Here is a 17,957-nt window from a genome sequence, read left to right as displayed (position 1 = left end):
CTCTCTCTCCTCTCTCCTCTCTCCTCTCTCCTCTCTCTCTCTCTCTCTCCTTCTTCTTCTTCTTCTCTCTCTCTCTCATATACAAATACACACACACACACATATATATGTTTTAAAACAAATGGACATTTCCAAGACGTGTGATCTAGAAGATCTACACGTAGCAAATTTCTTTTAAAAGGTTGAGGAGTTGAGAACAGCTTTTTCATATTATATACGTAGGCCTTCTATAAAAGGCCAGTGAATCTTCTCATCGGGTTGATGGGCTTGTCTTATTGGCCAAATGTGGCATGCTATTCTATCACGTCACCTTTCTAACAGCCAACTGCCCAAAGGCCCGACAACCGTTCCATCAGTCGTCTTCTGGAGCTTCGCTCATCTTTTAGGCACATTGAGACCTTTATTAAGGACAAGGAGGCACCTTGTCCAAGTGGGACAAAGCAGTCATCCCAGGTCCCAGCTTCATGAACCTTCCGAGTCCACGGTCTGAAAAAAGTAACTGAGTTTGTGTCCATCTAGGTACGCTTTCTCAGGCCTGCGAAGACCCTGCGTTCCTACGGCCGCTATTCTAGGTTTACTACGCCCCGCCACCCGGAGGCGCCCTCGCCCCTGAGACCGCTTCACTGTGGTCTGGCAGGGTGGTTCCGGAGACTAGGCGGTCAGCGGGGTGCAGGCTGGGAGAGGCCAACCACCTTCATGAGGTCACTGAGGAGGGAGACTTAGCCTCACCTGAAGGCCAAACCTAGGTAGATCTGAAGCTCTAATGAGGGTTTGGGGTCTCTGCAGGGCAAGGGCTGTGGACAGGCCCCCAGTTGTGGCTCAAGACGGGAGGACCTGGAGGGTCCGTAGGCCTGAAAGGAGCCAGAATACTATGGCCACACACGTCTTCTCACCTCGCTCTCTGCCAGAACTGCTGTTTAATGACTTTTTACTTTCTTCCTGCATGATGCTCTTGATGTCATCCCACAACTCTTCTGGTCGTAAGTCTTTAGTGTTTGATGTATCAAATCTGTTCTTCAGATGATCTCTAAATTCAGGTGAAATATATTCAATGTCATATTTTGGTTCCAGTGGACTTATTTTCATTTTCTTCAGTTTCAGACTGAATTTGCATAGAACAATTGATGGTCTGTTCCACACTCTATCCCTGGCCTTGTTTTGGCTGATGATATGGAGCTTTTCCATCATCTCTTTCCACGATGTAGTCAATTTGATTTGTATATTCCATCAGATGAGGTTTATGTGTATAATCATCTTTTACTCTGTCTAAAGAATGTATTTGAAATGAACAAATAATTGGTTTTGCAGAATTCTATCATGCTATCTCCAGCATTATTTTTATCACCAAATTTCCAATCTTTGCATTTCAATCACCACTAATGATCAATAAGTCTTGGTTGCATGTTTGATCAATTTCAGATTGAAGAAGTTGGTAGAATTCTTCTATTTCTCCTCACTGGCTTTAGTGGTTGGTGCATAAATTTGAATAATAATGGTATTAACTGGTCTTCCCTGTAGACGCATGTATATTATCCTATCACAGCACTGTACCTCATGTCTGATCTTGATATGTTCTTTTTGATGATGAATGCAACACCATTCCTCATCAATTTGTCATTACCTGCATAATGAACCATGTGGTTATCAGATTCAAAATGGCCAATACTACTCCATTTAAATTCACTAATGCCAAAGTTATCAATGTTTATGTATTTCTTTCCTTCACTTTTGACAATTTTCAATTTTCCTAGATTCATACTTCATACATTCCATGTTCCAATTATTATTGGATGTTTACAACTGTTTCTCTTCATTTTGACTTGTGCACTGTCAGCAAATGAAGATTCAAGGACTTTGCTCCAATGGGGTTTACTCCATTCATGTCATCATAGCCAACTCTACTTTGAGGAGGCAACTCTTCCCCAGTTGCATTTTGAGTGCCTTCCAATCTGAGAGACTCATTTTCCAGCACTATATCTGACAGTGCTTCTCTGTTATTCATACAGTTTTCAGTGACTAAATATTCAGAAGTAGTTTGTCTCTCCTTCTTCCTAGTCTGTCTTCATCTGGGAGTTCATCTGAAACCTGTCCACCATGGGTGACCCTGCTAGTATTTAAAATACCCATGGCATAGCTTCCAGAATCACAGCAACTCACAAGCCACCACAGTATGACAAACTGAGTATTCTAGAACACTTAATTGTGCTCATGAGGAATCTGTACATGGACCAAGAGAATTGTTTGAACATAACATGGGAACACTGAATGGTTTAAAATTAAGAAAGGTGTGCAACAGGGTTGTATTCTTTCACTATATTTATTCAAACTGTATGCTGAACAAATAATCTGAGAAGCTGAGTTATATGAAGAAAGATGTGGCATCAGGATTGGAGGAAGACTCATTAACAACCTGCAATATGCAGATGATACAACCTTGCTTACTGATGAAGATCAAAGAGTACAGCCTTCAGTATGGATTGCATCTCAAAGTAAACAAATATCCTCACCACTGGACCAATAAAAAATATTCTTATTAATTGAGAAAAGATTGAAGTTGTCAAGGACTTCATTCTTCTTGGATCAATTATCGACATTCATGGAAGCAGCAGTCAAGATATCAAATGACATATTGCATTAGGCAAAACTGTTGCATAAGACCTTTTTAAAGTGTTGAAGAGCAAAGATGTCAGCTTGAGGACTAAGGTGCACCTCACCCAAGCCATGGTGTTTTCAATAATCTCATATGCATGTGAAAGCTGGACAGTGAATAAGGAAGACCGTAGAAGAATTGATACATTTGAGTTATGGTGTTGGAGGAGGATATTGAAAGTACCATGGGTTGCCAAAAGAACCAACAGACCTGTGTTGGAAGAAGTGCAGCCAGAATGTTCCTTGGTGGCCAGGATGACCAAACTTTGTGTTTCATACTTCAGACATATTGTCAGGAGGGACCATTTGCTGGAGAAGTGTATCATGTTTGGTATGTTGGAAGGTCAGAGGAAAAGAGGAAGAACCCACCAGTGAGATGGACTGGTGGAGTGACAGCATCAACGGGCTCCAGTGTGGCAACAATTGTGAGGTTGGCCCAGGATCAGGCAGTGTTTTGTTCTGTTTTGCTTAAGGTTACTATGAGTTAGTACCAACTCAGTAGCACCTAAAAACAACAACAACATAAGGAGACCAGTTAATACTACTAATATTCAAATTTACTCACCAACCAATAAAGTCAGTGATGATGAAATTGAAGAATTCTAGCAACTTCTTCAATCTGAATTTAGTAACCCTTAAGCATCACATATGCAATCAAAATTCAGTGATAATTATTGGTATTTGGAATATGAAAATCAAAAACAAAGAGGAAGGATTGATTGATAGATGGAATATATGTCCTTGGTTACAGAAACTATGATGTCTAACTCATGATATAATTTGTAAGACCATTGACTTAATCATTTCAAATAACTTTTTTCAACAATGTTTACTGTGACTATATGCATGGACCTCACCATATGGAATGCACAGGGATCAAATCGACTACATATGTGGGAAGAGACAATAGAGAAGTTCACTATCATCAAGTGATACAAGGATAGGCACAGACTATGGAACAGAATATCTGTTTTTCATAAGCAAGTTCACGCTGAAGCTGAAGAAAATTAACACAAATCTATGAGAGTCAAAATATGACCTTGAGTATATACTACCTGAATTAAGAGACCATATTAGGAATAGATTTAACACCTTTAGATACTAATTACCAAAGCCCAGAAGAGTGTGGGATGACATCAAAACCTTCATACATGAGAAAAGTAAAAGGTCATTAATAAACTATGAGGGTAAGTAAAAAGGTATTGCCACTGTGGCTATAGAATTTATTTTAATCAATTTTTAGAAAAGACAAAAACATCAGTTTTTTGACATAACCTCCTTACTTTTTGATACACCTTGTCCATCTGTCAGCAAGCTTTAATATTCCCTTATTATAAATGTTTTAGGCTGATCTGAAAACCAAGAATGCAGCATTGTCTTCTCTTCTTAGTCAGAGGTGAAACTTCATCCTCAAAAGATTATTTTCATGGGACCAACCAGGTGGAAGTCTTATAGAGCAAGATCAGGATTATAAGGAGGATGCTTTAACATCTAAAAATCAAGTTTTTTCAGTGTTAACAGTTTGGACACAGGATTGTGGACGTGCATTGTCATGCAAGATCGCAACACCCTTGGAGAGCAGTCCTCTGTGTTTAATCTGAAGTTTAGGCTTCAGCTTTTCATTGATTATTTCACTTTAAGGAACTGTTGAACTATTTTCATGGTAGTATTTCAATACTGGCCTTTGAGAATCCCAGAAAAATGTAAGCATCAATTTCCCAGCTGGTGGTTGACTTGTGAACTTTTTCTTGATTGGTGATTGAGGATGTTTCCATTCCATCTATACACCGCCGTTTACTCTCGGGCTCGTAATGATTAATCTATGTCTCATCACCAGTATTGAGTTTGTTTTTTTTAAGACACCTTTACCTCCTTCAAGTATTGGTCTAAATTCTGTTTGGAGATGTCCAAATGCTCCTTTTTATGTTCTTCCATGAGTTGTCTCCCTTAAAAGTCCTCATTTTAAGTCAAAATTAAACAAATAATGCTGTTTCTTATGGAATCTTTTAATATATGTATTGGTGTTGTTGTTAAGTCCCGTGGAGTCAGTTCTGACTCATAGCCACCCTGTATAGGTTTTCTGAGGAGTGGCTGGTGAACTTGAACTGCCAACCCTGTGGTTCAAAGCATCTTACAGTCCAACTCATTAACCCACAGCACCATACCAGAATGCTCTTTAAATAACTGAGAAGACATTAATATACTTTGACTGTGTACAAGCCAAATGAAAGTGAAAAAAATACTTGAAATACATATGAATTAAATTCATTGCTATATATAAGGTAAATCAATAGTAACAAACTTTTTTCTTGTTAAATGCCAACTCATAGTGACCTTATTCACAACAGAATAAAACACTGCCTAGTCCTGGGTCAAGGAGCTCTGGTAGCGTAGTGGTTACGAATAGGGTTGTGAACTGCAAGGTCAGCAGTTCGAAACTACCAGCTGTTTGGTGGAAGAAAGATGAGGTGTTCTGCTCCCGTAAAGATTTACAGCCTCAGAAACCCTGTGCAGGGTCGCTATGAGTCAGAACCAACTCCACAGCACTTAACAACAGTCTTGGGTCAAAGTCACAATAGTTGCCACACCTGGGCCCTTTGTTACTGCCACTGTGCCAATCCACCTTGTTGGTGGTATTCTTCCTTTTCTCCAACCCTGTGCTTTACCAAACATGATATCTTTCTCCAATGACTAGGCACTGCTAATAATATGTCCAAAGTATAAGGGACGATATCTGGCCATCTTGGCTTCCAAAGACCTCTTGGGCTGTACTTCTTCCAACACACATCTATTTGTTGTTTTGGCAATTGATACTACTTTCAATATTCTCCTCCAACACCATAACTCAAAGACATCAATTCTACGGTGTTCCTTACTCACTGTACAATTTTTGCCTACATATGAGGTAATTGAAAATACCTTAAACTGATATCTTTGCTTTTCAACACTTTAAAAAGGTCTTGAGTAGCAGATTTACCCAAGGTAATACGTAATTTGATTTTTTTTTTCTTAAATGTTTTATTGTGAATTATGTGATAGTTTACATGGGAGAACATTAGTTTTACATTCATTCTATTGTATATCATCTCATTGCCATGGTTACAATCCCCTCCATGCATAATCAACCAACCAAAGGGTATACCCTGCAATCCTTTCCCCATACCCCCCAGGTCTTCAGCACACAGTCGCTCTCCCTCTCTGGATCTAAAGTCTCCAGCTGCTCCATCGCTCCACGTCATCATCTCTGCCTCCATTTCAGTCATCACTACTTCTCTAGGTAGGGTCCCACTCTCTGCTCTTCTCCATCGATGGTCCTACAGACTTCTACTCCTAGGCTGAAAAGTTAATCACTCCCCTCCTTGCTATAAAACGTCTACCTTTACATTTCCGACCCTCACAATCAGTCCTAATAACAATCATTCACTATTGTATCACAAGAGACCGTCTGCATTGCATTGCATCAGCCCCACCTAGACAGATTAAATACTACTCACTGGAGATTCTACCTTCCTCCAGGCCCTCTGGATCTAGGTTCCCTCTTGAAAGCTTGTAAGCCAGTCACTTCTTGCCTTTGTAGCCCCCTGCCCCCCATTTTGGGTAGCCAATGTCCAAGTTGCTCATCCCTGTCTACTCTGTGTGTGGAGGGGGTGGGAATGATTCTTGCTGTAAGGACTTGTTCCCTCTTTTGAGCTACTGCTTCCATAGGTGTAGGTCAAGTTCATCAAATTGTATGAGAATACTTTTTTTTTTTTTTTTTTTTCCTCTTCTTTTTACTTCTGGTTGAGCTCTGATCATCCAGTCACTGAAGCCAGGATAAGTGGGTATTATCTGCAAGTGTGGGTGTTCTTATGCATATGCCCTCTCTTCTTATCAGCTGGACACTTCACTCTCCACTCTAGTCCTCTGTGGCTATGTCACTGACTCTGGGCCCAAGAGTCCCCAGGTCTAGCCACACTGCTGGTCAACCAGGTCTTCACCCAGTTCACAGAAGTCTATTGAACGTTGTAGGGCTTAGCTCACCACTTCATTGCTGTTTTTCCCTCTCTTCCCCTTATCGGTGTCGAGCATGGTCACCAATCAGAGTGTGTATTCCCATTGAGTCTTAGTCTTGGAAGGGGGTTTGCACTGAGGGGACCCGACCACTTGCCTTGATGTTTCCTGGGCAAGCAAGTTGCTTGTTCTTGTAGTAACAGTCAGTCTGCCTATGTTGTTTTATATTTTTCCTGTAGGTCTTTCTTTTAAGAAGTATCTTCTGTTTTTCTAGCCACTCCAGGCTGGTTTGCTTGTCCTTTCAAGTGGGAATTTCCCATCTCTGGAGATATGGATGTGGTTCAGGCTTCCACCTATAGTCTTATGTATTGCAGAGGTTCTGCAGGAACCCTCCTTTACTGGGAACGTTGTAGCCCCATTTTAGGTATTGACTGCTGCTTCCCTGAGTGTTGATGGTTGATTGGAGCAAAATTAATCTTTGACAACTTCAATCTTTTCTCCATTTATATGAATGCTGTTTATTGGTCCAATAGTGAGAATTTTTGTTTTCTTTACATTGAGATTAAACTTATACTGAAGGCTGTGGTCTTTGATCTTCATCAGGTAAGTGTTTTTAAGTATTCTTCATTTTCAACAAGCAAGGTTGTATCATCTGCATATCACAGGATTAGTCTTCCTTTCATCCTGATGCCATGTTTTACTTTATATAATGCATCTTCTTAAATCTTTTACTCAGCATAGACATTGAACAAGTATGGTGAAACAACACAATTCTAGTACACACCTTTTTGAATTTTAAACCAATTGGTGTTCATTTATTTTTTTCCAAACAACTGCCTTTTGGTCTATGTACAGATTCCTCATGATTGAAACTAAGTGTAATGGAACACTCATACTTTGCAATGTTTTCCATGCCTTATCATGATCCACACATTCAAAAGTTTTGTGTAGTCAATAAAACACAGGTATACATCTTTCTGCTATTCTCTGCTTTCAACTAAAATCCGTCTGACATCAGCAATGATATCCCTCATTCCTCGTCTTCTTCTAAATCCAGCTTGAACCCCTGGTACTTCTCAGTCAGTATATGGTTGCAGCCAGTTTTGTAAAACTTTATTCACATGGGATATCTGTCGGAAGCCATGCCATCAAGGAACGGAATGGCAAAAGACCCTACGCATGAAAAGCTCATTGTTCAGCAAAGCAACAATGAGTGTCTCCTTGGTTGGCAAAGCCCCAAGGGGAACCTAATGCAAGGACCTTGCAGTTTCTGTTTTTTTCCTTTTATGAATAGTTTATTTTGATTTCTCTTGATTTTATTATAGAAAATTTTAGTCAAATTTTCCAATAATCATAGTAAAAATTAAAATTACATTTAGACACTCTCACACTAAATTTAATCTTGTAAAGTTATAATAGTTGCTTTTTATATCAACAATAAGTCTCACCATTAGGAAAAGCCACATCAGCTAAAAGCTTTTCAAGTTTAAGATTACACTTTAAGATTAAGATTACAAGTTTAGTAGACACTGAGGCACCTGAAAGATAACTAAAAAACAATCTTACAATCAACATCCTGCTCAGTGGGTAGACCAAGAGACACTGAGGCACCTGGAAGATAGCAAAGAGCCAATCAAGAGCTGTAGGAACACGTAGAAAGGTGGGTAGAAATTTAACTAGAGGTTTTGGGAAATTATTAGTATAGTGTAATTTCTGCTTTGTTTTTGACTATGAAACTTTAGGTACTTTTATGAAAATACTGTTGTGATTACGGATTGTGATTAATGAAGCTATAAGAAGTGGTAGATGAGAGTAAATATGCAAGTTAAAATATAGAACTTTGCTTAAAAATTGATTTGACATTCTTGGGAGAATTAAAGAAGAATGAAAAGAGTTACGGAAATAAACCCGATGTTATCAGGATTAATTAGGGGATGCAAAGGAACAGGATACGATAAGAATCAAAGGAGTGTTCTGATGTTGCTTTTTTGTTGTAACCTAAATGTTTGTTGCGCACAAAGAATGTAATACTTAGTTAAATTGCAATTGATTGTACATGACTATAGAGAAATCCTAATAGTATATAAGAAGCAAAAAACTTTTGAATAAAGGGAAGTCATCTGCCTAAGTAAAAGAGAAGTCATCATCTGCCTAAGACTCACGACCCATGGACTCTGTCTGTCTGTGTGTGTGTTTTTCACTGACTCCGTACCCCCCTCCTAGCTCTCACAAATTGTCGAGGCTGGTCCCTGGCATATATCAATGATATTGTCTGATGATTTCGGCATTCCATTGGGTCACCTCTCTTTGGAAGGGTCACAAATATAGATCACTTCCAATCAGTTTGCTAGGTGGTTGTCTTTCAAATTTCTTAATATCAATGAGTGAGTGCCTCTAGAGCTGCCTCAGTTTGTTGAAATATTTCAATTGGTATTCTATCTATTCCTGATTCTTTGTTCTTTGCCAATGCCTTGGACTTCTTCCTTTAGGAACAGTGACTTTTGATGATATGCTATCTCTTGAAATAGTTTAACAATGATAATTTCTTTGGAGTGCAATGACTCTGTGTATTCCTTCCATCTTCTTAGTATGCTTTCTGCATTGTTCAATGTTTTTCTCATAGAATCCTTCAGTATTTAGTCAAGGCTTGAATTTTTTCTTCAGTTCCCTCTAGTTTGAGAAATGGTGGAATTTTCTGTTAAACTCTTGTACTTCCTCATTTCTTCCATTTGCTTTAGTATCTCTACACAGGAAAGCAAATTTCAGAGTCTCTTCTGACATCCATTTTGGTATTTTCCTCCTTTCTTGTACCTTTTACTTTCTTCCTGTAGGATATTCTTGAGGTCATCCCACAGCTTTTCTGGTCTTCAGTCTTTAGAGTCTAATGCATCAAATCTGTTCTTCAAATGATCTCTAAATTCAAGTAGGATATACTCAAGGTCATATATTGGCTCTTGTTGACTTGTTTCATTTTCTTCAGCTTTAGCATGAATTTGCATATGCGCAATTGATGATCTATTCCACAGTCTACTCCTGGTTTTGTTTTGACTGATGATATGTTGCTTTCTACTACCTCTTTCAACAAATGTAGTCAATTAGAGTTTTCTGTATTCCATCTGGTGTGGTGCATATGTATAGTCATCTTTTATGTTGTTTAAAAAGCTATTTGCTATGAAGAAGTCATTGGTCTTGCAAAATTTTATCATGCAATCCCCATCATCATTTCTATCTCAAAGGCCATGTTTTCCAACTACTGATCCATTCTCTTTGTTTCCAACCTTTGCTTTCCAATTGCCAGTTATTATCAAAACATCTTGGTTGCATATGTGCTCAATTTCAGACTGAATATGTTGTTGTTGTTGTCAGGTGCCATCGAGTCGGAACCGACTCATAGTGACCCCATGCACAGCAGAACGAAACAATGCTCGATCCTGGGCCAACCTCACCACCGCTGCCACCCCCGAGTCCATCAATGATGCCACCTGGCCGATCCATCTCGTTGGGGGTCTTCCTCTTTTTCTCTGACCCTCCACCCTACCCAGCATGACATCCTTCTCCAATGATTGTTTCCTCCGTACTACATGTCCAAAGTAGGAGAGACGAAGCTTAGCCATCCTGGCCTTCAAGGAGCACTCTGGCTGCACTTCTTCCAAAACAGATCTATTGGTTCTTTTGGCAGTCCATGGCACCCTCAGTATTCTCCTCCAACACCACAACTCAAAGGCATCAATTCTTCTACGATCCTCCTTATTCACTGTCCAGCTTTCACATATGTTGGTAGACTTCTTCAATTACATCATCACTGGCTTTAGTGGTTGATGCACAAATTTGAATAATAGTATTATTAACTGGTCTTCCTTCTAGGTACATGGATATTACCATATGACAGACAGCATTGTACTTTATGACTGATCTTGATATGTTCTTTTTGATTATGAATGTGATACCATTTCTCTTCAGTTTTTCATTCCTGGTAAAGTAAACCATGTGATTACTCTTTCCCAGTTGCATTTTGAGTGCCTTCCAACCTGGGGGGCTTATCTTCTGACACTATTATCAGACAATATTCTGGTGTGTCAATACTCTTCATTATGTGTCAATATTCAATAATCTGGTGCTGGCAGTGTTCCACTACTATTCATAAGGTTTTCAGTGACTAAATATTTGGAAGTAGTTTGTCTCTCCTTCTTCTGAGTCTGTCTTAGTCTATAAGCTCAGCTGAAACCTGTTCATTGTGGGTGACCCTGCTGGTATTTAAATACCCGTGGCATAGCTTCAATAATCACAGCAACACACAAGTCACCACAGTACAACAAAATGACAAATGAGTGGTACTTGATACATTGATTTGTCTTCCTTGTTATGAAAATGTCCACAAAATAAAAAAGCAGAGACATTTATTCATTAAAAAATTTTAAATTTCTTTGACTTGGATTCAGATTTTCTTAATCTTTGTATGCATAATTTTCAGATCGTGAAAAATTAACCTAAGACTTTATTTATTAATATACAAATGTTATTTGCTGCCATTCTGCTTGATGCGTAGGAGCGACTAGTAGGTTTGAAAGACTGACCTAATAGTTAGCAGTCCAGTGCTTACTTGACACCACCACACATGGACTACTCCCACTTGATAGATTTGATATAAATGAAATACAAATAAAAGGATAAAATAAGTCAACAATGTTGGGACTAATTGAACACTCTATGTCTCATGAAAATGATAAAAGAGAGCAAAAGATCATTGTTGTTGTTGTTAAGTAGCGTGGAGTCACTTCTGACTCATAGTGACCCTGCACAGGGTTTGTAAGGCTCTAAATCTTTACGAGAGCAAAAAGCCTCATCTTTCTCCTGCGGAACTGCTGGTTGTTTCCAACTGCTGACCTTAATGTTAGCAGCCTGATTCATAACCACTACGCTACTAGAGCTCCTTAAAAGATAAGCAGAGTTAATATTGTTTAATTTGTATTCAACATTCTTAGTGTTACATTGAAGTTTGTGATGATCTACAATAGAAAAGGAAATGTATTATTCAAAATTAAACAAGTTGTTTTCCTCAGAGTGAGATTGGAGTTTAAAAAAAAGATGAAAATGATTGTCAATTTGCAGAGTTATTTACTAACCTGGTGTCATAATTGACTTAGCCCAATTGATTTTGTGTTCTACAGTCACTGAATACTTGCATTTCTTCCACAAGCCAGCTTGTGTTTGAAGTAGCTTTATTTAAAATTTAAGATGTTTGCTAAGGGGTTTAGTTGTAGTGCTATAACTCTAAAGTGTATCTATATATCATTGCTTACACAATATTGTTATTTTGAAATTAATCCCAGCAAATTTTGGCGGTGGCAAAATTGAATGACTGTCCTAATAATATAATTTAATCTAGTTGAATAGTTAATATATTTTGGAAAATTTAGATGTCTCCTTTGTAGGATCCTTTGTACAATCAATGACAGATATATATGGTTTTCTATAACTATTGGTATGATTGTCACAGTATTCTTATTAAGCAGTATGTATAATTGGTCCTGAATAATGATTTATAATCCAGTAAAATAATTTCTATTGGAGGGTTTGACTGCAAATATATAAAGAAAGTTGACCATAGGTAAGATTGTAAAAAACAAAGATGTCACTTTGAGCACTAAAGTACACAACCAAGTCATAGTACTGAGAGAGAGAGCTGTGAGATGATGCTTTTAGGTGAAGCTGTGACATTTAGTTCCCTTATTAGGTAACTGGGGAGTCCTGGTGTAGTACTGTGGGTTAATGCACTGGATTGCAAAGTCATTTGAACTGCAAGGTCAGTGGTTCAAACTCACCAGCCACTCCTAGGAAATCCTATGCAGGGAACTGACTCAACAACACTTAATGACAACAACAATTAGGTAACTGAGGTGGTAAAGATAAACAAGCCCTGGGATCCTAGAACTGGCTAGAACCTGATTTGGCCAGATAGTGATGTTCAGAAGTGAGCAACACATCCTCTAGTTAACGTTTGGACAGTCAAAAATCCCACCTTCATCAATGCCCAAACATGAGCAAAATACCATCTCTGCAACCCCCCTTCACAACTGAGAATGTACAGAAGACTTAGTTCTAGTGCTGACTTATCCTGTAATGAGCACCAGTCAGTCACAAGTTACCACCCTAGTGGTAGTAGTGGCTGTGTGCCGTGGACTCAGTTCTGACTCATAGCAACCCTGTAACACAATTTCCAAGGCTGTAAATCTTTATGGGAGCAAAAAGCCTCATCTTTCTCCCACAGAACAACTGGTAGCTTCGAACTGCTGACCCTGAGGTTAGCAGCCCAATTCGTAACCACTACACAACCAGAGCGCCTTCAGTTACCACCCTAGAAGACCCTAATAAAAGACCACTGTCTCAGGACTCACAGGTGTGGTGCTATGAGTTAATGCATTGGATTGCAAGATCATTTTGAACCGCAAAGTCAGTCAGCAGTTTAAGCTCACCAGCTGCTCCTTGGAAATACTTTACAGAGTTGCTTAACAACAATAAAATCAAGGACTCAGGAAGAGCTGTCCTGTTAACATGAGTCCCAGTGCACTCCTTTGCTTTGCCAACCAGATAAGATTTTTATTTGCTTTCAATCTTTTATATCTATAAAGCTGCAGGGCTTGGGAGACCATGGAAGCAGTATTTTCAATTGCCTCACATATACATGCATATGCTGGACAATCAATAAGGAGGACTGGAGAATAATGGTGCTTTTGAAATATGGTATTAGTGAAGAATGTTGAATATAACATGAACTGCCAAAAAAACAAACAAATCTGTCTTGGAAGAAGTATAACCAGAAGTAAGGATGGCAAGACTTTATCTCATGTACTTTGTACTTGTTTTAATGTGGGACCAGTTTCTGGAGAAGGACATAATGTTTGGTAAAATAGAGGGTCATAAAAAGGAGGAAGAACCTCATCAAGATGGATTGACACAGTAGGTGCGGTGATCATGGGGATGGTGTCAGAGTAGGCCGGGTTTGGTTCTATTGTGCATTGGTCATTGAGCTGGAACCAACTCAAAGTCACCTAATAATAACAATAAAAATTGTAAAATGTAGCATAGTATATATAGAGATTATAGGATATAGTTGCCTTTAATGGTTATGAATCGGGCTGCCAACCTCAAGGTCAGCAGTTTGTAGCTACCAGCAGTTCCGCCAGAGAAAGATGAGGTGTTCTGCTCCTGTAGAGATTTACAGCCTCGGAAACCCTGTGCAGGGTCATTATCAGTTGGAACCATCTCCACGGTACTTAACAACAACAACCACATGGAACCAATGAGTCGGCATCAACAATAGAGATAAACAGAGATGGTGGTGGTTATGTGCCATGGAGTCAGTTCGGACTCATAGCAAACCTGTACAGGGTTTCCAAGGCTGTAAATCTTTACAGGAGCAGAAAGCCTCATCTTTCTCCCGCAGAACAGCTGGTAGTTTTGAACTGCTGATCTTGGGGTTAGCAGCCCAACTCGTAACTACTACACTACTAGACCTCCTTTGAAAAAAATAAGAAAAAATACTTTTTCCTCTATGATATCTTACTGTTTAGCCACTAAAATTTTAGAATCAACATGCTTCCAATATTGATTCTAAAAATGTAAAGAGTCAGATCTATATACCTGGTGTAAATTCTTTATTCTAACTCTTGTTAAATGAGAAAATTAGAAAGTGATAAGATAAGTTAACCCATTTTAAGTTACATACTTATTTATAGTATAAAAGAGAAATACTGAAGTTAATGAGTTAGAAATCACTGTGATGATGGAGGTGGTTGTGTGACTTCAAGTCTATTGTGACTTATAGTGACCCTGTATAGGGTTTCTTCATCTTTCTCCAGTGGAGCAACTCATAGATTTGAACTGCTGATCTTGTGGATAGCAGCACAGTTCATAATCAATTATGTAACTAGGGCTCCTTAGAAATTACTGTATGTTGAAAAATAAAGCATTATAAATCCAAAGAAACAGAAAACAAGAAATAATGAACATAGGAATAGTTATCATATTACAGAGATTGACATATACTAAAGAAGAAAAAATCTAGCAAAACTTTATTGAAAACCACCCTGACAAACTTCTCTTGCCCAAGATGAAAGAATTTTTATAAAGAAATATAAAAGTATATATACATAAAAATATGAAGCAATACATAATAGGGAAGATTCAAGAATCAGCATAGATATCATATTAGTGGTGGTGGTAGTGGTTGTGTGCCACCGACTTAGTTCCAGCACATAGTGATCCTGCACAGGGTTTCTGAGGCTCTAAATCTTTACAACTTTCTCCTGTAGAGCAACTGGTAAATTCGAGCTACTGACCTTGTGGTAAGCAGCCCAGCTCATACATCACTATTCTACCAGAGTACATAGATATCACCTTCACTGAATAATAATGTGCAAATTTTTCAGAGCAATAGTCTATGAGGCCAATCACAGCATAACTTTCAGGGAAAGTAAAAATTGAATGTTGAACAACTATCAACAATCACAAAATACCTGACAGACATCTAAATTACAACCAACCAGATTACAGAAACATTGTTAAACACCATGGCACATAGTAAGATCCCAGAAAGTTTGGTACTTAGAGTGTGAATATTACAGACCTCGATCTACAGTGAAAGAATGTACTTAAAAACAAAACAAAACTTTAAAACAGTACTTAACAAGATAAAACTGACTATCATTAGAGGAAAATTTGACAGTTTGATGAGCAAAACAACAAAATCTAAACAATCTGTGAAATATTACTTGTAATGTCTAGTTTATCAATGTCAAAATGCAGACAAATGTAACCTAAATAGACCTGAAAAACAAGTCAATGGAAAAAGACCCAGAACTCACATAAATAATGGAATGAAAAGACAAGGAATTTGAAACAGCATTTATAAAAATATTCCAACATGGCCATAAGTAGGTAACAAATTGTTGTTAAGTGCCTTTGAGTTGATTCCAACCCATAGTGACCCTGTATAGCTAGGAGCAGCTGGTGAGCTTGAACCACTGACCTTGTGGTTCAAACAGACCTTGCAGTCTAGCTCATTAACCCACAGCACCACACCAGGACTCCAGGTAACAAATAGGGACTCTCAATAGAGAAAATACGAAAAGAATAGAAGCAGAAAAATATGGAAATAAATAAATAAAATATCTAGCTTGAAAAAAATGACTAAATAATCTATACTTAGGAGTGATATTGTTGTTGTTAAGTGCCATCAAGTCAGTTACAAATCATAGCGACCCTGTTTAGGGTTATAAGGAGCAGCTGGTGGATTTGAGCTACTTAGTTGTATTTAGCCATCTAGAACCTATCCTGCAGTGCCCCATGAGGACACCAATATGAATATATGACAGTTAAAAACTATTCAATCTGAAACAGAGATGAAGAAGACTGGAAAACAAGAAGTAAGACTGCAGAATGTGTGTTCTAATATGTAGTCAAATTTGTATAAATGGAATGGCAAGAGGAAAAGAGAGAGAGCTGGTGGAGACACATATCTGAAAATATAATGGGAAAAACTTTCCATAATTTATAAAATACAAGATTAAGTATAAAATCTTAGACATTTTATTAAATAAAAATATCAAAATGTGAAACTATTGTTTTTCAATATAGCCTCTATCCAGATCTATTTAAGGTAGTGTTTGCATCTTCCTGATTCTTCTCTGAAGAATTATGTGCTATTTGATTTATACCACATCAAAATTGAATTTTTGGCATCCTCAAGGATCTCAAATTGTGTGTCTTTTAAATGTTCTTTGAGTTTTGGAAACCAAAAGAAGTCTGAGGAGCAAATGTAGAGCTATGGATTGGATGAAGTAAGGTTTCCCAACAAAAATGTTTGTAGGACAGCCCTTTCTACACTCAAAGAATGAGTCTTGCCCTAATGGAGAAAAAAAAAAAAAAGTTGCTTTATAAACTTTCCTGAACTTTTACGCACCAAATAGTTTACTATTTTCTTAAAACATTTTCATAGTAAACCTCTGTAAACGTGTTGTATGCTATGAGAAAATCTGTCAAGATTACCCCTTTAGAGTCACCAAATTCAGTTGCCATAACGTTCTTAGATGACCTCTTTGACTTGAATTTAACTGGCTCAGCAGATTCACTCAGAAACCACTATATAGATTGAACTTTTATTCGATAGCACCCTAAAAAGACTAAGTGTAATACTGAAAGATTTTTTTCTGCAGTCCTCCACTGATTACAGACACACATTTAAAGACATTTTGCTTGGAATATGCCCAGGAATGCATGTACTGCAGCAGTAGCAGCAATGCTTTTGTATTACCTTCATATATATATCCAAAGGTCTTAGAAACTCAGCAAACCCCAATCAGACAGGATAAACATTAACAAAATGAGACCAAAGGTCATTATTCTTGATGTCAGGTAGACTGATAAGTTAAAGAAGCATGTTTTTTTCTGAATGTTAAATTATTATAACAAATTATAAATTATAATTTAAAACATAATATAATCATTATAATAAAAACATTTTTTCTGAATGTTAAATTATAACTATTTGCTGAATAAATTTTATAGTTCTACTAATAAATTTAAAGTCTAGCTATAATATGACATTACAGTACACTATATTTTCTTTTGGATGGTATTTATTCCCATTAGAAAATTCTGATATAGTTAGGGTCAACCTGTGATAAAAGAGATTTTCAATCTGATGTTTCTATAGCTTCTTCTTTTATACTCTAGAGATATCAAAACTTTATAAATATACTTGATCTAACATTAATATCATAATTTTGGTACATACATATCGATTCTTTAAAAGCATGAACAATAAAATTGAGAAAACATTTGGAAAAGAATGTTGTTACAAGACTTAACATTGAGAAACTGTCAACATTATCCAAAGCAATCTAGAGATGTAACACAATCCCAAACCAGATACCAATATCGTTCTTAAAAAGATGCAAAAATTGATTACTAACTTGATATGGAATGAAAAGAAACCTAGGGTAAGCAAAACATTGCTTAAGAAGAAGAACAAAGTCAGAAGTCTCTCACTCACTGATTTCAAAATCTACCACAGCTACAGCAGTCAAAAGAGTCTGGTACTCAGACAACAAAAGATACTGGACTAATAGACCAGAATTGAGAACCCAGAAGTATATCCACCCACATATAGTCAGTTGAACTTTGCACAGGGCCAAAACACATTAAATGTGAAAGAAAGAGTCTCTTCAACAAATGATATGGGCAAAATTGGAAATCCATTTGCAGAAGAATGAAACAAGACCCATATCTCACACTACACAGAAAATCAAACTCAACAT

The 17,957-nt window shown here is 37.6% G+C and overlaps 1 protein-coding gene across 1 annotated transcript in view; it reads right to left on the bottom strand.

Annotated features, from left to right (window-relative positions):
- The window catches only part of SGCZ (sarcoglycan, zeta), a 718,425-nt gene that overhangs the window by 416,928 nt on the left and 283,540 nt on the right, over nt 1-17,957 (bottom strand). The gene's annotated exons all lie outside the window — the stretch shown is intronic.

Source organism: Chrysochloris asiatica, unplaced genomic scaffold (assembly GCF_000296735.1).
Source record: "Chrysochloris asiatica unplaced genomic scaffold, ChrAsi1.0 scaffold00011, whole genome shotgun sequence".
Lineage (NCBI taxonomy): Eukaryota > Metazoa > Chordata > Mammalia > Afrosoricida > Chrysochloridae > Chrysochloris > Chrysochloris asiatica.
The sequence above is the reverse complement of the archived record's forward strand: the minus strand, read 5'-3'. Positions and strand labels throughout refer to the sequence as shown.